This window comes from Anopheles ziemanni, chromosome 2 (assembly GCF_943734765.1).
Source record: "Anopheles ziemanni chromosome 2, idAnoZiCoDA_A2_x.2, whole genome shotgun sequence".
NCBI classification, from domain to species: domain Eukaryota; kingdom Metazoa; phylum Arthropoda; class Insecta; order Diptera; family Culicidae; genus Anopheles; species Anopheles ziemanni.
This window is the reverse complement of record NC_080705.1, coordinates 27722600-27744446: the sequence shown is the minus strand read 5'-3', so window position 1 is coordinate 27744446 and position 21847 is coordinate 27722600. Positions and strand designations below refer to the sequence as shown.

Below are 21847 nucleotides of genomic sequence, written 5' to 3'. Positions count from 1 at the left end.
ACAACCAGCTCTCTCACAGTTCATTCGGTTGAATGCTATCGCGCAGGGTGGCGCCAAGCAAATGATACTAAAATATGAAACAGTTCTATCCGAAATGTGTACGCTGCGGCGCTCCTTGTTGTACCTAAGCCGCCGATTGAGGACTCGAAACCGCCCAAAAAATGGATGGATATTTGGTCGACAGGAAACCAAAAAACTTCCATGTAAATGGCGGAGCTGGTGAAAGTAGTCTCGCGCGCTTTACCTTCCACCAAAGTTCGGCAGGTGAAAGAAGGAGCTCTCGCCGCCTGAAAGGACCTTGCAGGAGGAGGTAGTAAGTACTGTAGTGTAGAACATAGAACGCATTTATTTGTAGCGTTGCAGACGCCGCTCCAAATGGTGATTTTACGCAATGGAGGTAACTTCTTACATTTGTCTGTCGGCCGAAAAACGTTTGAGGCAACTGAAAAGAGTTATTTTTTTCTTCGTGTAGAAGAAATATCTATCCTATCCTTAGCAAAATTGTGTGTGTATGTGTGTAAAAAACAAAACGATAGCGAAAAAAAAACTAACACACCACCCAAAGTGTTGCTAAATTATGGGAAAGAAAATGAAACCATACCGATAAATCGATGTACAAGGCTCGCTGGCGGGTTGCATGGCTGCTCGCATTTGTGCAGCAAATGGTTCTCCAATCGATCGACCAATGTGATATGCTACGAATGTTTGTATTAGCGCCACAAATCACATTGTTATTCGGCATTTTGTTCAACGTTGAGAGAACCGTTAATCATTAAACGCCAACCTGGCATGATCAATTCAAGGTGCTGATGATGTGTGCACACATGTCCTTACAATTAATCGATATTAACTTCAATGTTTTACACAAGGAAACATTTATTACAAGGACTTCTACATGGATACACATGGTGCGTGACGAAATTTGGCAATGAACGACATGGTTTAGCATATTTAGGAACGATATCTGACCGATTATTCATTCGTTTCAACATCTTTACGTTTACTAAACATTTTTTTACATCGGAAAGCTAACACAATAAACTATCAAGTGCTATCAGACATATCAGGATCTTATTGGGCGGATCAACACGCGTTATGTTCATTGAATTTGAATCGATATCGCCGTATGATAATATAGACATATAATTTGTAGCTAAGCATGTTTTTTCATCATCGTCAAATTTAAAAACTTTATTCAATTTCGACAAAGTGTCATAAATAACGAAAGAATAAATTCAAATGGTGTTTATTGGTTGTCCGTATTGCGTAATACTTGCTCGTTTTATTCTCATTATAAAAGTGAGTAAAAAGGGTCCACGTACATCAACATACAACTTAGAGGCAACTTTTAACCGAATTATCATGTTGACTATTTGACCTATAGAAAATATTTAGAAATCTGCCGAGCAACGTCGAAAAAGTAATTGATTTTTATTGTAATTTTAAACTCTTGCATATTTCAATCAAATGGATCACTTGTTAGAAGTAGGGATTGAAAATGTGAAGAGTAGACATATTTGTATCTACGACGAAAAATAGCAAAAAAAAGTGAGAGACTCATCCACCATAATCATTACCGTCATGTGCCGCAGCCAAGGGAAGATAAATAAGAGGTTGAAATAAAACCAACAATATTCATCCCACATTTCGTCCAGACAGAAATTAGCATAAATTCCACACAATGCAAATTTGGCTGGCCCAAAGTTTAGAAGGGGTTCTGCTCCACCTTACCACTCGCTTCTATTTAACCTGGTAGATTTACACAGTTTTGTTTATGTATTGCGCGTCCCCCGGGTGACTTTACTGATCCACAATCACTGATTTGCTTACAGCTGAGAAACAACGTGGAACATTAATCTTCCAACGATTTAAAACCCAATACAAAAACAACGGTACAAAGAGGACCACTCTTGTACCAACGGGGCACCATCCTTCGACTGTGTATATCGCGGAGATTGTGTTGTGACGCCAATGCCGATGTCACACTTTCTACATGGCCATGAAGGAATGGTAATAGAAATCGACAGGGGCAAATTTGTGCGAGATTTTCAATCAGAAAGCGTACGCGTGTTGCACAGAAACCAAACAACAGCGAGAAAAATAAACCAGCAGCAGATGTAATACATCAAGATAGCGATCCGCCCGTCGCGCAGCCGAAACGAACTCAATCTCTCGGCGGAGATGGAAACATAATGCATTATTTGTTTGGAATTTAAATTCTATGCCGGTTCCATTTGCGGCCATAGTATCGAGTTTGGGAGCGGGGATCAGAACATACCGACACCTTGAAGGTTGTGGAAGGTGAACACAGATAGAAAGAGACCGCTCGGCTTTACAGCTCCTTCGGCTAAAGGGTCGTCGGTGTAGTTTGGTCCAAGCTTCCCTGGAAATCAAGCTGGAGCCCAACAGCCGCGCGACGACTCACTTCGAGCAAGTTCTCCTGGGGATCAACTTTGTTTGGTAAAGTTTAGTCCACGGAGACGTGAAACGGGGACAGTACTTTTCTTACATCTGTCAAGCACACTAGGGAGAGGCGGTGAACACGTCAGTGTTCCACCTTCAAGTTACCTACTACCTTGTGCCCAGAAAGCCGGAGAGCCACGAGGAAGTGATCTAGCACTTCGAGGAGGCTCAACTGTGTAAGTCGCAAAGTACCCTACCACAGTACGAACAAATAATACGAGATAGAACGGCACGCCACCATTCGAATAAAAGAAACATAATTGACTTTTACAACAAACTTTACCGAACAGAATAGATTAAGTCACTCGAAATCGTAGGAAAAAAACCAAACGGACAACAAATTTGACAAGACTATTATTTTCTGATACATTGACTTCCTAAGAAACGAAAAAAATACTTCAAAAACCGACGCGATTATCCTTTTCGTGCTACGGTGCTAATACATGTTGAACACCAAACAAAATTCAAGTTCCAGAAAAGGATTACAGAGTTCAAATGAGACCACATTTCAAATGACACTAAGCAAACACAGGGAGTTAATAACGGAAAATAAAATAAAAGAAAACTAAATAATGCGTCCAGAGGAGAAAAAACATCAACCAACTCAGTCAGTTTCGGAAGCAAAGCACCCAAACCATTATCTAAGGACATCCGTCTGAAATGTTTATTGCGTAAATATTTAAGCGAAACATTTTGATCAAATTCCTTCGCCGTGGTAGTAGTTGTTGTGCTTTTCCCTGCTGCTCCATTCCGCGTCTGTTTTCCACGGCCTTTTTCGGTCGTACGAAGAAAAAAAACAACCTGTCCCCAACGAAAAGAACAACCACCTCGGTGGTGTGTTCCAAATGTCTCGAGGGAATCGCTCTCTCTCTCTCTCTCTCTCTTCGTAGTGAACCAACCTCACCGAAAACCGCACTCCCAAACCCTCCGCGAGCGCACGTTGGGTAAATATTTGCCCTGTCCACCGTTTTCCGCACACCGTTTCCGACCGGCTGAAGTGTCTTCTTCTCGGGCGGAAGGCACCGAAGGCCCAACAGCGTCGGTTGGGACGTTAAGGACGATGGATTACTTACTTTCACCGACGTAGGGGAGCTGCTGCTGCTCCTCCTCCTGCTCGTGTTCCCGGCCCGAGCACTTTCTCCTGCTTCCGGACCGGCGTGTGTACTGCCTTCCATGCCACACCACACGGTTTGCAGGAGGACGCTACTCTTCCTCCGGTCAACCCTCTGCTAGCGAGGAAGTAGTGAAAACACTTACTTGCTGCGGCTTGCAAATCATTCGGTAGTTTTCCGAGCTTGCACCGGGTTTGCGAACAACACCACTGACAATCCAAAAGCCTTCGGAGGCTTCGCTCAAACACACGACACGGAGAAATTTCCTTTTTCGAACGAAATGTCGTAAAATAAAGTAAAATAAAAACCGAGAATAAAAACAGTAGCACGCACATCGTAAACCATTTTCCTCGGACCATTTTCGTACGCTACGGGCGCTGCAAAATGCCATCGGACTAGTGTCCGACATAAAGGAAAAGCATGATTTTCCCAAAAAAAAAGGAAGAAAACATTTTTTACTTCCACCAGGAAAAGTACAGCAACCACTTCCACAGTGGCTATGTCGAGAAACTATTTGAATAGTTACCTTCATAAATAGGAAGAAACATTTTTCACTCCAATAATTCGGTGTACGTAGCATTAATCATAGAAAGTTGGTGTGAGGTTCATGAATTCATGAATACAATATAAAAAGTGTATGCTGAAAAAGTAATAAAAAGAAACGTAACAAAGAAAGACCACAGCAAAATAAAAAAACTCAAAATTTCAAACGCCATACCATCATATGTTTCCGACAGTAACAAAACGGCGAACACTTAATATCACACTTCCGACTTTTTTTATGTCACTTGTTTTCTTGTCGCAAATTTAATTTCCTGTTTCCCACAAGAAAAACTTGCTAGCGTATCTGAAAAAAAACGCATTCACACAATGGCCAAAAATCTACATGGATCGCGAAAATAAGATTTCCATCGCAAAACAGAATTCCCACACATTGCCAGCTACAGCTAGCGGCCGGAACCGGAACAGCCTAACGCATCGTCGGAGGCAAAGGAAGCAAAACGCACAGCACAACAAAAACTCGCACACCAACATCATGGCGGTGTCCCGTTCCGCGCCCGGAATGAATTTAAAATCCGTATCGGAATAATCAACGGTTCCCGGAAAACAACGACATCGAACGGATGTGTTTCATCTGGTACTCTTACCAGAAGCGAAAGGTTGCTCCACGGGATGTTGCGTACATACTCATCATCGTCGTCCTTGCGAGCAAGATATGCGTGTGTGAGAAGTGATTACTGGGCGATTGTTTACATTTTCACATCCGCTGCGAGTGCGGCCCTATCCGTGTCTTAGCGTATCCTTTTTGCCCCCGGGCCAGATTCGTATCCTTCCACGAACTGGTCGCAGTTCAAATTGGGACGCTAGGTTTGCGCTCGGCGGGAGGAGGAGGTTGAGGAGCCACCGGTAATCGAGTAAAAAGAGGATCGAATCTAAACCTCCTCACACACTTGCGCTACATAGATGCCGGTTCGGGAAGCGGTGAAGACCTGAACGCCTATAAGCGCCGACCCGCATCGCCATTATGGGAAATGTATGCCAAGCATTGACTGAAAAAAAAGATGATTTTCCATATAGATGGAAGATGCAGCAAAACTTTTGGATATTTTTGTTTAACCTATTTAAATGTTGAAGACGAAACATAACCTATAACGTTCATCAATCGACGAATGTACGAATTAATCTCATGAAAAATGCTTAGAGAAACTCAATTCGAAGTATCATATTTGGTTCCCAAGCACCTTGAGTTCCTATTCCGGTCTGTGTATCAATGCAACGGAACCCGTAGGATGTTGCACGATTTTCCTGGAATTCTCCCACGATATTTGACCTCCCAGAATTGGTTTCAAACCAACCTCGATGAGAAAAACTTTACACAAATAATTAGCTTGGGAAGAATGCAGTTTCAGTGAACACCAAAATTGTTAAGATTCAAATCCTTCATTGGAGCTGTCTAACTTTGTCCGAACTATAGAACATTGATTGCTGCGGTACATAAAAGCGAACGAAGGAACAAATGTTCTGATGACCGAAGCAAAACTCTGCCTATATCCATGCTCCAAACCGAAACGCCAGCCATATGTTGCTGGTATAATTTATTGGCAAAATCCGGCATCGTCTGGTGATGATTGACTCCCGGAATTGGAAAATAGGCATCGATTAGACGGCAGGGGGCTTCGGATTAAGCGGCATGTGGATGCCGGGGCGCAAGGAATTATCAATCACTCAAACCTATCAACTACACACTGCCGGCAGCGCTACAGCAATGGAACCGTTCGCCTTTTGGAACCGTTCTTCCGTCCGAAGGGATAGCAGATAAGATCGAAGCCGGGCGGAAAATCCATCGGATAAGGATTCCGGCAAATCCTAGACGCACTTATCGGCCGAAACCGAACCTAACCTCCCCAAGCAGGCGAACCGTTCAATCATTTGGCAAACGTACCCAGTAGCATGCACACATACACACACACCGGTATCGCCAAATGTGACCTCCTTTCTTTTTCGGATGGACTTACGCACCGCGTCGAAAGCGACGAGCCGTAGCGAATTGCTACGGGATCGGACCGTATACGCAATTTATACGCAACTTAATTATGCAGCTATTTTCAGCCATTTTGACACCATACGCAATTCTCGGGTCGGCGCGAATTGAAGACCTGTTCCTTGTGCCGGAACCGGAACGATGAGAACTTCCGCATCGAGGAGGTTCTCAGCGTGCGGAGAAAGTGGGCAGCATGCGGACAAAGACGGCCCACAGCCTGGCGGCATTGTGTACGCATAAATCGTCCACCTCCCGGGTGCTGCTGCTTTTTTTCCGAGCCCCCAACACTACTCTCCCCGTCCGCTGGCGCTGACATCCACCCCAAAACGGCGCACGGTAAGACTCCGAGCCCAAGAAGCTTGTGTAGCGTTTCTTCTAGACAGAGGCGTCAGTTTCGGAGCGGTCTCGGTGTTGGTAAAGCAACCCGAACGAACCCATCCGGAACTCTATCAATCATCGCCGCAAGAAGGGAAATGGCAACGAAAAATAGAAAAAAAAGAAATAGAACCAAAAAATAAACAACTAAACATTTAGTAGAACACAATTCGGAGATTCCTACCTATTGTGCGCCCTTTCGTTCGGTATCGATACCCATCGGGAACCGGAACGTTTGAGACGGAGACTAGTCAGTGATATATGAAAACACCCTCCGCTGTCTCCGTCCCCGAGTCCTTCCTCCAATGAGGAAACGCTTTGATGGGGATCGAAAGGCTCATCGAAGTAAAACACAGCTGAAGAACGCTTCCCTAGTTCCCGTTGTCCCACGCGCCACCTTCCGGTTCCTCATCGGCGCTACGGTTCATTAATAACAATCGATTACACCGTTTAATGTTTTCAAATGAGCTACACCGGGGCCTGTGCGGAACTAGGAACGTAAGTTTAGAAGCTAAGGCAGACGGCCTGGGGATGGAGAGGATCCTCTAAGTACGAAAAGTATAGGCTCGTTCATGACACGGCGTCGTGTAAATGTAACATATGGTTCGATTTATGAGAAGAATATGATTAATAGATCCCAGGATCTCTCAGATAGGATATATCGGTTCTACGAACACATGTTAGACGACATCAGTGGAAGGTCGATAAAAACCTACTTGAAATGTGCTGGACCTGTCATGTTGTTGAGATCTTAATTATAAAAACAGATGACGTGCAAGTTCAAATCAAAGGATTGTAAAAGTTTCTCAAGTTTAAAAAAAGACCGAAGCCTTAGACAGGGAACATAAAGCAGATATATTGCTTGTTCCACGGCGTTAGATTGCTTGTTAAGATTATCACTAAACGCTCACAAACGGTACCATGATAGGTCGATATATTATTACCCGACTAGTTACAATGACACACCACAACATGGCCAAGGGCAGCAAGGAACGGACCTAAGCTATAGGCAGCTATGCTACCAACTCTCCCACATGTGTGGATCCCAATCCCTCGCCGTGCGTGCGTACCAGGTGTAACTTTCCAATGAGCGTCATTGGTTCGTCGTGTATTGATGGATGAACGGTTTGATTATACGTTCTGGACGCGCGCGCGCGCGCGGAAACGCTAAATGAAACCAGCAGGGAAGCAAAATTAAACCAAATAAACCCCTTTGCGAAGCCAACACACATCACCGCTGACAGCCGTGGTGATTGATTTGTTTGGAATACCTGCTGCCTGATGATCTAGAGCCCGGTCCGGGTTGTGCCGGTCGTCGAAGAGCCTTTTGGGACGCAAACCAAGCCGTGTCGGAGGGGAGAAACAAAGGGAACCATTTCCGATCACGAGGGGGATATGTGGGCTGTTTTTCTCCATTTTGAGTGAAACACAGTTAGATCACATTCTTAACGGGAATTCGACGTGCCGTACCGGCTATTCGGGTCAATCGGGGGTTAAATTAATGAATATAATTATATGGATGTTATGGCATAATGGAACATGTATTTATGAGTCATGGTTTATGTAGAATTGGGTGTAGAATTGAAAACTATACTTATAAAACCCCAACTACTTTTTCTGCAAATTGCCAGCCATACGGTCAGATCGAGTGAAAGACTTTGGGTATGAAAAACCGATTGATCTTTTCTGTCCCGTATGAAATGACTAAATGATGCACTGGAAAACCACATGGAATGGTCAATCATATACCGATAGGGGCAATTACTTGATTGCAGATCGTACTTACTACACTCGCAATCAATTCTACATTTGCATTAATGGTTCTGCAAATTTCCACCAATCCAAGCGGGTTGGGTTCGCCCGCCAGATTCCGAAGAAGTCTTTCGCCATAAAAGCTCCCACTTCGCTGGCGACCGCAAGTCTCAGCACCAATCGTAAGGGTTGGATCGTAAAGCGCTCAGCGGGAGCAGCTCTGCCTTAACCCTGCCCGATGTGGATGCGGCAAGAAAATAAAATTTTTAAGTAGCATCAAGCGCGATAGCGTTGCAAATAGCGAGGCGCAAATAAAAACCCTCCCCTTCACTCGTCAGTTGCGGTGGGGTAGAGTGTCACTTTCGATTAACAGCGAGTAAAACGGACTAAACAGGGCTTAAAAAGGATGTAAAGCGACTCGTCATCGCCTGCAGTAAACCGGGCGTGTCGGAGAGGGACTTTTGCATATTCAACACACTCGGTGCGATAAATTTCTATGCGCCCTTTCGAATGCTCTCTTCTGCCAGTTTCGGCTGAAGGTTAGTGTAGTCTCCCCTTCATGGTGCCATCGCTGGTTGGTTCCGTTCGCCGCTCGCCTATGCAAGCCGGGATTAGTTGGACAAAATTATACTAATCAACCAGCAAACGAAGCCGAAGCAGCCGCACCAGCGGAACGCAAATAAAACCATCGTCGTTCGGTACACACACGCTGCAGGGGAAATTCCGAAAGTAGCTGATGAAATCTTCCACAGCACAATGTGCCGGCGACGCATCTGACGCTGGTGTGCGCCTCCCGCGGGTTGCGGCGGAACAAATCTAAAGAGGTTTCTACTTGGATTTTGCATACTTAATCGTGTGTATGTGTGTATATGCAAGCGCGCCCGTAGATTTAATGTGCTCGAAAGAAAACACAATCTTGTAAGCAGATGACAGTTTACGACGCCTTGCATGGTATGAATGTGAAATATCTATCGGATCCCCGGCCAGAGTAGTGTGGCTCGGGAAAACTCGAGGACGAAAAGCCGCATCTCATTGACATAACGCCCCAGGGGAGGGATGGAACATACGAGGGAAACGGAGCCAACGTAAGCGATTGATGGGTTTGACGGTTGGGTGGAAGGGCGCAACGTCAACCGCGTCAGTCAGACAGGAAAAGCGAACAGGCCATCGGATCGTAATTGGCATCACGCTGGGTAGGAATATTTTGTGCAACTTCGAACGCGCTTCGTCCTCAACTGCTCGCGAAAATCTTACGCCATTCCGCCCGAAACTAAGTCCTCTTGACGACTCCTTGTCCCGTCAGTCTTAGGGGAGAAATCAATGTAGCACTCTTCTATAACTAGGTCATTGTTCCTTGAAAATACATTTCGCAAATTTCACATCGCAAAACTTTTTCTAAATTTACCAGCTTCCTAAATCTAATTTGAAAATTGTATAAATGTTTAAAATTGATTTCAGATGAACCTTTAACGCTGCGCACTGGATTTAAATTTCTCCTGTACACACCCTACCACATGTTTTTAAAACACATCCCCACCTTCACAGAGCCCCAGGTGAACCCAAAAAAAGGGACAATCTTTTTATCACCACCCAAACATACTATTCCTTCTGCTTGCAGCCAAATACACACCTTCTCTTCCAGTACAAAACGGATGACAAAACAGAGACACAAACGTTGGTGCGGGTTCGAAACTCACCCTTTTGCCACCACCATGGCAGACGGTTGTGTGGAGGGTGTAGAACTGTGCATGTATATGTATTCCCTTTAATCCCTCCTTCAGCGGCCCTTCTTCAGGAAGGCAAGGATTCGAAACAGATCGAAAGGGACGATAGAGACGAGTTGGAAAATATGTATTTTTTGTTTGCAATTCCAATAATAAGAATCCGCGCGACGGTCGTTCTCCTCCGGTGAGTTACTTTCACTCCATATCTCGGACTGTCTCTCGTCTCTCAATGTCCTTTCCGGAGTCTTTTTTTGTGCTTTATGCTTCATTTCTCTCCCTCTCTCCCTCTCTCTCTCTCTCAGATGGCTGAGAACCCACCGAAAAAAGGTGAAAAGCGTAGGAAAAGCATTCGGCGAGAGGTGAGAATGAGTCCTCTGTTCACGGGCCGTTGCCACAAGGTGTGCAGCTGCTCTCGACCCGCTACCATCGGGCTCTGGTATCGCATCCTCCGGCCGGGCATGCGCACTTCCGACGGACGACGTCCGGAACCATGTGGCACGGTGTTATGGTAATACCGCACACTGCCGTCCCCACAGAGAAAATCGTACACCGCTGCGACTTGTTGGGTGGGAAGCTACTGGTGCAAAGTGAACAACCACGAGCGGTGGGAGAAAAAAAGGTCAACACGCCGTGGGGACGGATGACGTTACGGATGGCGATGCCGGGCGGTAGGAGAAAGGACCAACACCAAACGCCAACTAAAACACAGTGCAGCATTGGAGTAGGACAAAACATAACAAGCCACCGCTACTGCGACAACATTAAAGGTCTACGAGCAGTTCTTATTAAGTAAGAAACTACATGGTTTACAGTTTACAAAAATAAAATGAACCATGCAAACCATTTAAAATACAGAGCAAATATTAACATTTTCTAGAATGATGGAAACACCACTTACTAACGCACTACAACATCGTAACGTTATTAAATTGAAAACATAAAGTGCCTGTACAGGATAAAATGACGAAACACTTATCATCACCAGCGTCCGATGTCTTCCAACTTTTACCGTTTTCCCCTTTATTCCTCGCAAAGCGCAGTCCAACGGGACGGACGGATCGCCACCGAGCTGAAACCACTGAGACCTAAGCAACGGACACAACACCTTGCATCTCCCATTCGGGAATAGCAAAGCAAAAAAAAGAACTAGGACATAAAGACAAAGAATCGTTATTGCGCGAAATAAAAACAACGACAAAACAGAACGGTAATGGCGATAGCGGTGGCTGACAAAAGTAATAGTTCACCAAACAACGGCAGGACGCCATCAAGGGACGCCAATCTTGTAGGTGAGTACACCGTTCGCGACACCCGTTACCCGTGCGGCTCCTCCTCGGTCGGTTGGGTGTAAAAGCTATGGTATTACCATCACCAACAAGCAAACGATGCTCACGGAGAATGAAAGACGGCGTAAGGATCAAGATGTGCAATAGTTGTTTCGAGGGAAACTACCAACGCCATACCGAAGGGCGACAGTGGAAACGGATCCCGTCAAGGACAGTGTCTAGGTGCTGGAGATGCCTTTTGACTCCGCCACTATCATCATCACCCATACCTGCTCGTTCTTGACACTATCTTCCAATGCCAATCTTCTTGCTAAAAAGAATAAAAAAAAAACGGTAAAACTTCTTTCCTGCTTGGTTCAACTTGACCCGTACGTCAACAGAGAAAACGTTCTGTGGTGGTGGTTATGTGCTAGCGGTTCCATTCCATTTCCACCCAACACCCCCCCGGGGGAGCCCCGTTCAATTCGTTTACTATTACCAGTCCTCCCACCCCACGTCGTTCGGCCCTTAAAGGGCATTTTTATCAAGCCAAATCAAAAACCATCATACGGAATACGGCTGTCCTCACCGACCACTACACGGTGGTGTTCCGTTACCCTCCTGCAAGCGGCCTGCAACTCCCTCCCGCCGATGGTTGAAGCAACTACATTGGCACTATTTTGGCAGGTGCTGAAACATTTGTAATTCTTTGCTGTGAACAGTGTGTTTGCTCTTCGGTCTCCTTCACCAAACACACCCAACCCCACACGAGAGTGTTGAGGGGATAGCCACCACCATCCGAAGAAGCACACACACATACTGGACATAGCAATCACATGTGATGCTCCCCGTGGCTCGAGGGTTCGGAAGGTTCGGAGGTTCGAGATCAGAAGCAAACGGGGCAATTTCAAGCGCCACCCGTGTGCCGGAGACAGCTGGCAGGAACTGCACATGTAAGCACAATGTGAAATGATGGCAATTCGGGGATCGGTTAAAAATGAAACTTCCATTCGGAAACCGTAGGTGACGGCGATTGCGGGCGGAGTGGCCGTTAAAACGGAACGAAACAACTCGTCGGACTCAAAGAGACGAGGAGCAAAATCTCCAGCTTCAAGTGATAGTAAACCGAAAGCGCGGACACAAGAATCATTTGAGACAACTCGGTGGCAGCTTGTGGCCATGGAGACGCCTGGTGGAATGTGCGGAATCAAAGAGGATTGTCGAAAAATCTAGGATTCCACGTTGAGAGCGCAGATGTTGCAATGTGAAATTGAATCCAAACTGCTTTAAAAACTGGACAATTACAACTCGTTGCTAAATTGGATACACGATTATGAAAGCTAAATGTAGAAGTGTAATTATTTTTAATTATAAATATCCGAAATTAAATGTGAAATGAGCATTGGTAAACGTACTCGACACCAATTTACAAACACATAGTAAATCACACAAAACGCCCGATTTTATGCCCCAAAAAGCCACTGCAAAGGAAGCTATCATTACAAAGTGTGCAGAAGAATGATGAATCTCGCCCATGCTCGAGTGCACTCGCGAACTCGCTGCAGTACTCGCTTATTTGCAACCCACCCGGGGGTCCGGTTATTTGGCAATGCGAACGGAGCGACGGACTTAGTTTTCCACGCCGTACCCGTCCCTTGGGGGGTGTCGAGTAAATCAAACGTCGAGGCAACGACACACACGCTCGCAACCAACCGTGTGCCAATTGCAGCGAGGAAAAACGCCACACGCAACAGATTGTTGGCTGGCCGTGGGGCTGCTTGATGTATGCCCTCCGGTCCTGATTCTACGTTTCCGTGCAGAATTATGCACCTGCTAGAGGCCGAGAATTTTCTGGGTACGAAAAGGGCCTTCAGCTCGCACGAATGAAGAGCCCGCGAGTAGGCATGAAGGATGTTAATTGGAGGTAACAATGCTAAGCAATATAATGTAAATTTATTGACTGTTGAAGAGTACCTGGGTTTAGTTCACACTGGTTACTGGAACGTCAAAATGAACTAATCGATAAGGTTCAAAATATAATCCATTTTAAAACCTGCAAACGGCTGCCATTGTCCTAAAGTCAACTTCAATAAATGAAATCGAAAATAACATCAAAATATTACGTCGAACATATTGAGAAAGCACACTCGTCTTTAGTATTTCATCGGAAAGAAATAACTTAACCAAACCATCTGAAATTTAATTTCATCGAGCACAATCACTCCAAAGACGTTGTAAGATCCAAGTAGTCCCATCCTGTATCAAACACGGGAAGCAAAGAGAGCAACAAGCGAACTTGGAATGTACGGATACGGAAAGGAAATGGAAATCACCTCCAACTCCCCGGACACATCGGTTACCAACGGACGGGTACCTTCACATAGCTTCCCGGCGGGCACCTTATAGTACCTTTTCCGTGGTGTGCAATCATCGTCAAACGCCCGCCAGTAGCGGGAGGAAAAGCTGGGAAATGGCTTCTATTGAATTCTATTTAAATTTTTATTGATTTTATTTACCCATCGAGTTGCGCCGCTGCTGGCTTTTGGAATGATGCGGTACAAATTCCAGTGTGCGGGAAAACCAATGATACTACTGGAATGATTTCCTACGGACACAATGCATAGGAGTTGCCAAGGAGGAGCAAGCTAGTGAGTTGCATGGCCAGTTAAAAAAGAGGTGCAAAATTTTTACAATCATCAGTTTTAGTTTTGATAACTACAATAAACTTTATATAATATCCAAATTTTTTTTAAAATTAAGCAGTTCCATTCGTAAGTAGAGTAGGGTAACTGTATCAATAGTGGCGCTTTTTATCATGTAACTAACAGAACATGATGTAATTTATTAGTGTGAAAAACATCTCATTCTTTCACTGTAATCCATAAAAAATACACGATAAAAGCGTATATTTCTTCTTAGATGGTGGTATGGTTATTATAGTTGTGGTATCGTGCACCTATACTGGCGGTAGTACAGAAAACTTGAAAAAGACTGAATATATTTAGACTGTAAATTATTTTTGAAGCGTATTTCAAACAGAACGGCAAAATTACTGGTCACCGACCAATGCATTAGCCTCATAGACCTCTCATAGACCAATGCATTTTGCAGTGATTTGTAGTCATACGGACATCCTTGTATACTTGATAAGTTCTCAAGGAATCCAGCATATTAGTACAACTTGTTTGACAAATAGTAATTTTGGAGCCTTATTTTATTACGGAATGGAAAGGTTTATCCTTTCAACACTCCGCAGAAGATCAAAGAACATTTCGAAATAGAAAAAAATTTCTCTATTGTATTTATTTCGTCGTACAGCTAAGATTTTATTCCACTAGAACCACAACTATTGGAGCACATACCCTATCGCCACTTCTATAATTAATATCACTCCAACTAGTAGGCATTTCGAAAATCTGTATCTCTTTGTGGTGGTAAAACTTTTTAGCTTCCGTACCGTTTGTCGTACCGTAGTGTGGGTAAAAAGCGATATTTAATTAAGCACTTACCCCGCGATATTAGAGACTGGACGCTTCTGTTGCGCGACCACTTGATTGGGGTCAGCCACTGGAAAGAAAAACAAGAAAGAACATTGTCGAAATAAATGCGATGAAAATTAAATTCCTTCAACTCAGCCATCTTCAAATGTAAAGAAAAACTGACTTCGAGCCAATCGACTCTGCAGGGAAGTAAGTTCGAACGAGCGTGAAGGTGCTGGGAACCACCATTGCGCAAATATTGAACTGTCCACCACGTCCAGCGTAAACAAATCGGAATCATTTTCACACAACCACCATCTGTCACATCAAAGGACGCCGCGAGCCCGCGACGGTACGGCGGCACATTAGGGAATTGAAGCGGCGCGGGATGCGATTCAATGGGCAGTTGGACAGCCTCAGCAGTTGATAGTCTAACTCGGGGAGAGTACTTACCCGGACCGGCGTACGCCATATCGAAGCCGTAAATTCCGTAGCCCCACATCGCGGTCGAACGTTCTCAATGGATAATTGGGCTCGGGAGGGTTTTCTTTTTCGTAACCTGAGCAGCGTGAAAATTCGTTCAATCTTTCTTTCAACGCGGGTGGGTGACGCGCGTCAGCACTTTTTTCCTTCAATTACGGACACTCGACGCGGCCACCTGTGCCTTGAGGGTACCGAGAGCACCGGGAAAGGATGTGCCAAGCACGGCGACTACACAGGCTTCTACCACGCGATGACAACGATTGCATTCGAAGCAAATGTCTACTGCGTTACTTTCGCAACACGCGCAGGTATTACGTTTCGAGCGAAGAAAGAACACTGCCTACTGCGATTTGATATTGAAATCACACGCCAGTGGTTTGCAATGGATGGATGCAAACAACCGAAGCCGAAACACCTGGTGGCTAATTAAAACAGAATTGTCAAACTCGTTGGTCAACACGATGTTTCGGTAGTATGCTACGCGCGGTATCACGGACGGCTCGAACAGTTTGTTTGCTCCCGTACGACACAATCACAACCAAGCGGCCCACGGTAAACGACACTGGGATGTGCTTGATTGAGCAGTAGGCGATGCCGCTGCCGTGTGAGGAGGAGTGAGCGAGGCACACACTTACACCGAACCGCTTTTTTTTTTGCGGGGATGGAACACTCTGTCCACATCCACAAGCGCACAAGGTAAAAAGGATGCGGCTGATAAGAGCCTCCAACCATGAGAGCATCCTTCGTCAGAGCGCACAGTCAGTTATCGGTCGCTCGCGCGGTTCTCTTACTCTCTTAGCCCCGGTGGTTTCTGTGGGGGGAACCAACCAACATCAACATTGTCCCCTCCCGATACTCAAACCAGCCCGACACTCACGGAGGACTCATCTTTGGTGATCCCTTCGGGCAGCGTATCGAAGACAGGCGTAGGAGGAAGGCAACAAATGCTCCAACATATTGGACGTTTCAGCAGCTGGCGGAAATGGGTGAATCCCATGGAGCAACGCTTTCGGTCCAACGACAACGATGATGATGCTACTGATGCTGGTTGCCTCCGTTTTACCTATCCGGTGGAATGCGCATGACCTGTGCCCATGATCACCGCACCACACCGGAACCGGAGTCATTCAACGGAGTCTGTCCATGTAGAACTTGGAAGCTCTTACTGCACTCCCCATGAGGGAGGCAGGGTGGTGGGTGGGAGTTCGAGAAAGAGAGTACGATTTCCCCACCCAGCACACCGAGGAACGGGAACGCAGGTTGATTAGATTAGGTCCATTAGTATGCAAACCACGCGGTGCACGGTATACCTCTCACGTGTTATACGACTGGGACGTAAAACTTCCGACAGCCCACCCTTGCCAGCTTGAGCCGCGCTTCATATCTCGTAACTTCAAAAAGAGAAAGCAAAAAAAATACCGTTTGTTCCATACAACGGAAGGAGGAACATCCTTTCTTCCAAAAGGCGAAGCCCCCAGGAACGGACCGAGTGCAGTTGATGGATTCTTCGGAGGTATCGCTTCCTATATCGTGAGGTACCTCCAGATACTAAGGTGGTCTACTGCGAAGCAATAAAATTCAATTTATGTACATCCAATAAGACTTTATGTAAGCAAAAGTATAGAGAAAACTCGTTGTAAATATAGAGTTCAAGAAAAGAAGGACAATACTCTAAGTTGGGACAGTTTTTAGTCCCGTTGATTCTGCGTCAATCATGCTTGCAACTCTTGAAATGTTGCGGCCAAAGTAAGTTCTCAAAACTATCAGCTGATACACGTCTCGGGCAAAACCCAAAGTCCTGATTATTCCTTCTCCAGAGCTCCTCACTTCCCGTCCGTCCGGGACTAGAGTTCGTGAATTTCAGGTTCATTGCCGAAACAGCAGCACAAACCCATCCTTCTGCGCCCTTTTTTCCCCGGTTTTGAACCGACCAGAAAACAAGATGCCCGAAACATGTCAGGCACGTGTACAACCGATCAACCGATAATTACACGTAGACCGTTTCGAAGTTCTTCGTGCTCGTCTGCATTTCCTGGCCTGCGGAACGAAAAAGGAAAAACGCGAACCCTGCACCCGAGACACACCTCCGGCTGGTCCGGGTCGAAACCCCAACATCCGAGCCACAAACGTGTCCCGTGGACCGATGCTCTGGCTCCAATGGCGACGTGGCGCATGATTGGAATTATAACAAAAATTAGGATGCAACCGTCATCATATCGACAGTGTTCGTGTCCTCTCCCGGGGTTGCGCGACCTCCCCGAGTCTGAGTCTGGCTGGCTTGTGTGTCGTCACCGATCGGTGAACGGACCCAGACAGGACACCGGCAGGGCGTTCGGGGTTTCCCCGGCGCTCGCACGTCTAACCTTGCCGAACGTGCCGAATGGGTCTCGCGTGGTGGCGTGCGGCGCCGGTGGTGGTTTTCACGCGCCAAACTGGCCACGACCCGGGCCAACATGGAGAAGCAAAAAACGCGCACACCCCGCCACACCCGTATGGCGGGCGGGGGAGGAGTTCGGTCCGACGGTGTACGTGGACTTGCTTAGCTTTTCTTAGTTAATATGTGCGGCAGCATGCATTATACTTTTTCAGTCCAGACGGGCGTGAGGGTGGTGGATTGGATTCGGAGTCGGAGTCACTCCGAACCGTTGGTCGAGGATAGTCACTTGCAGGTAGTGGGAGAGGCGCCCGGTTTGGGTTCGGTCAAGGATACGATTGACTCAGCCAGGTACCTGATGGTTGTTGATGGCTTTTTGTTTGTCCTTGAGACGAGCCTTGTATATTTGTCGATCCAGTTCACGCATTCGGGACGATCCACTTCACATTTGGGGGTTTGGGGGAAAAGGAACTCCCCCTTCGGTCCGGAATACCGCCGGTCAATGGTCTCTGATCCACTAAGAAACCGTCGTACCGTCGCATATGCGTTTAGTATATGCAGAACACGAATTAGACCACCAGAAAGAAGCACGCAGCGTTCGGCACGGCCCAGCGTGAAGGAGTATGTTTTCTTACCTCCCACGGAAACCTTCCTTTTTGCAACAGGATCGAGGAGTTCTGGAGCGATTCTTCATCGATTTCATTAAATTTCTGAACAGGAACTCGCAACCTCGGGCTTGAGGAACCATAAGAATACCAGACCTGGCTGAAGGAAGCGGAAAAGGGAGTGGCTTTTTTCTGCACCGATTTCCCGACGCACGTGCCCACGTACACATGGACCCGGGGAAAGAACACACACACACACACAGGCATTCGTCCGGACAAACTTCCACCGTTTCTCGGGACTTCTGGGACGTCGGCAAAGGCAGGGATGTGTGGCATGTCAATGGTCCACCCTCCCCGCGAAACTGTCCACAACAAAACGCCACGATGGCGCACGTTCGGCACGGAACAGGCCAATCATGTCATCACCCTGAGCCCGCCGACCCCCGCTCCCCGGTTGTTCGTGGACCTCCTCGGTGTCTGGGCGGCGAGTATGTGGTTCAAGGTCGGAGTTCTTTCATCAACCAGAGCAGAAGAGCGCCGTAGTGCTACGTGCCCGTGCCGCCCCGAATTCGATCCCGAGCTCGAGAAGGGATTAAATCGAGGACTTTTTCCGCCAACTAGCCGGCCGGCCGGCCGGCTAGCTTTTACATTCGCCCCCACGAGCGGCGGGAGGGGGGACTATCGGGTGAAGTTCGTGCCAATTCATTCACAACGCTTTTGGGATCCACTTGAACCAGTGACATGGACGACACATACACTCACGGTAAACGAGGCAAGGTGAGGTGCGGACGTTCTCTGGCACAGACAGCGAACCTTGTCGGACACGCCACACGTGTCCCCTTCCGAAACCCTCGGCTGTCATTAGTTAGCGGAAGCGTGTGAAGAGGCTATCAGACGTCAAATGAACACGGTTCGATCCGGTTCTTCCGTGAAGCGGGCAAGAGACATTTATCAACTTTAAAATACTGCCGATTTTTTGTCACCACTTTCGTCCCTCGTTTTCGCCACCATGTTCTCCAAAACAAACAAACGCTGTACCGGGATGGACAACGGATGGAAAATGACTCGTCCTTCCACCCGTCTGAAGTAGGATTTTCCGCAGACACCGCTTGACGTGCAACAGTGAAAGCGAGAGTGCATGCCGCAAATCCTGACGAACTGGTGAATGAATGTGCCTCGCTGCTTGACCCACCCGAACACGACCAACGAAGTGGACGAGTGGACGAGTGTTGTGTCCGTGTTTAGGAGCCGCCGCCATCCGCCGGAAACTCCGGAACTCATGGAAACGGGCCCAAGTGGAAAGCAGCGAACGGAACGGAGGTAAACCGGACAAAAACGATCGGCGGATTGTTGGACAATGAAAAAGACACGTACACGACGCCCCCGACCCGGCCATGAAGTGTGTGGTTCCGCGGGGCACGGGGGGGGGGGGCCGAATGGGGATTGAAGTCTCGCCGGCACGAAACTCGGGCACGCGGCATGGCAACGCCACTAGTTGCGATTTTCTGCGCCGATCAGCTGGTTATGGTTGCACGCGTGGTCGGAACCGGCATCCTGCACTGATAATGAAGGCATGCAATTGATGATGAGGCAAAAATGTTTGTGCACATACGACGCCAACGATGTATTTTTATGTTGCACACTGTTGCACATTTTTTCGAGAGAGGCCTTGAGTTGACGTTGGATATAAAATACCGAAATCCTTTTAATTATAAATTAACTTGAGTTATGTTGAAAATTTATATTTAAATAAAAAAAATACGTTAGTGCTAATTGTCAAGGATGAACTTTTCTTAAATTGTAGATTTATTGATCAAGGAGCGAAAAAATCCATGTGAAATTGTTTGTTATAGAGCATACAATAACGTAATTTTTATTGTGCTGTCAATGATTATTTAACCACACAAAATATTACTATATTTATTTGTATCTAATAAATAAAAACATAAAATAAAGTGGACGAGGAATACGGTCATTAGAAAAACGAAAAATCTATTAGTTTGGACAAAACTCATAGCTGCAAAATTGTTTATATATCGAGATTCCAAAATTAAAATAATAATGGGATCGTTAAATCATTTCAGTTTGTTTTATGTGCGTAGTGTTTTTTCCCTGCGAATATTTATTTCCTCGGGAATTCTTTGTTGTTGAACTTGGTACGAGTGTTACAAGATTTTTATATTTATACACTTCGTGATAAATATTTAATCTTGATGCAAAGAAATTATGTTTAGGCCATTTTAATGATTTTTTTTTTCATTTCCTTTGGCTAAAAATACAAGCGATGACTAGAATTGGGTCTTATCTTCATAGATATGTTTTTTTTTCAAATTCACAATTTGAATTATAAAAATAATAAACTAATGTAAACCACGTTTTGCCAATTGCTATCAAGTGATATTAGCCTATGCTAAAACTGAATATTTGAAATGTCATGTTTACGCATTTAATGGGAAAATCTTTTTTTTTCAAAAAAAAAATAAAAGAAATTTTATTAAACTACTCCAAGATGCAATGCATAAGAAAAATTAATTCATAATCTTCTTGATCTTTTCTTCTTTTTGGGATGATTTGGTCTACATTTTAATCCTGTTCGGCATCGTTCTGGACTTCAGACCGCTGATATGACGGTAGAACAGAAAAACACGAGACTATCAAGAACTGGTTTTAACTTTTGAAACAAGTAAAAAACGTGAATCAGCTATACTTATTAAAAACCCGTACAATGTTCGATTATTGCCTCAAAAGCATAAGTGTTCTAATTGTCGGACCTCTTTCTGCATATCCTGTGGATAATCGAACGATCAAAGATAGGGAGGATCGTTCACACAAAATACGATATTCTTCCCAATCGTGTTTTACGTGTTTTTTGTTTTGTTTTCCTTTTTTTTGTAAAACAACGCGATCGAAACATATTTCATCATCGTCACCTTCCGCCGGGGCTCCGTTGCTGGCACATTAACACGAACATACCAATTTCCCTTTTCCTCTCCACCCAGTCGTAGGCCTACTCGGCATAATCCCACCGAACTTCTCCCTTGGGTAAGAATTCATTTCTTCCAATATGCGTACGCCATTTGCCTTTTTTTATTATTTTTCGTTAACACACTCTTCGCCACCATCTCGCGGGCAAGCGGCCACAGTCCGGGCGGCTGGTTCTTATCATTTCAGTGCCCCCCTTCGGTGCCCCAAGCCTTCTCCCGCACCTTAGGCACCTTCAGCGGCCGGCGATGAAATATGGAAAGAATGTGCGTAATGAAACGTTTAGTGAATTTTTCAGCCCTTTTTTCATCCTTTCTCGGGATGGGGGCCTTCACTTTCTTCTTCAACGCGACCAAGTGCCGGCGAAGGAAACGGTGAAAAGCCGAGTTTGTCTCTTGTGCAAACATCTCTCCGATCCTGGCTCGGGAGGGCACAGGGATGTCGGGTTTTATAGCTCATTTTTTATTCGCACCGTTCCATAATTTATAATTATTATTTAATACATTCGCGGCGCAAACCGCTCGGTCACGGTTCGGGAGAAAGAGAGCACCAAAAGAAAGACAAATGAAAAAAAACCAACACACACACACACATCACTCCCAACCGCATTACTCTTTCTCCCCCTGGAAGAGACACACCGATATATCGTCCGACCGTTGGACTCGATAACTGCTTCATTATTTATCATTAC

General features: G+C 45.8%; 1 protein-coding gene across 1 annotated transcript in view; it reads right to left on the bottom strand.

Moving 5' to 3' along the window:
* Positions 1-21847, bottom strand: part of LOC131295000 (aryl hydrocarbon receptor nuclear translocator homolog) — a 198439-nt gene that overhangs the window by 169216 nt on the left and 7376 nt on the right. Inside the window, exon 2 of the mRNA XM_058323059.1 lies at positions 14743-14800. The gene's annotated coding sequence lies outside the window, so the exon portion shown is untranslated. The remainder of the gene's footprint in view (positions 1-14742; positions 14801-21847) is intronic.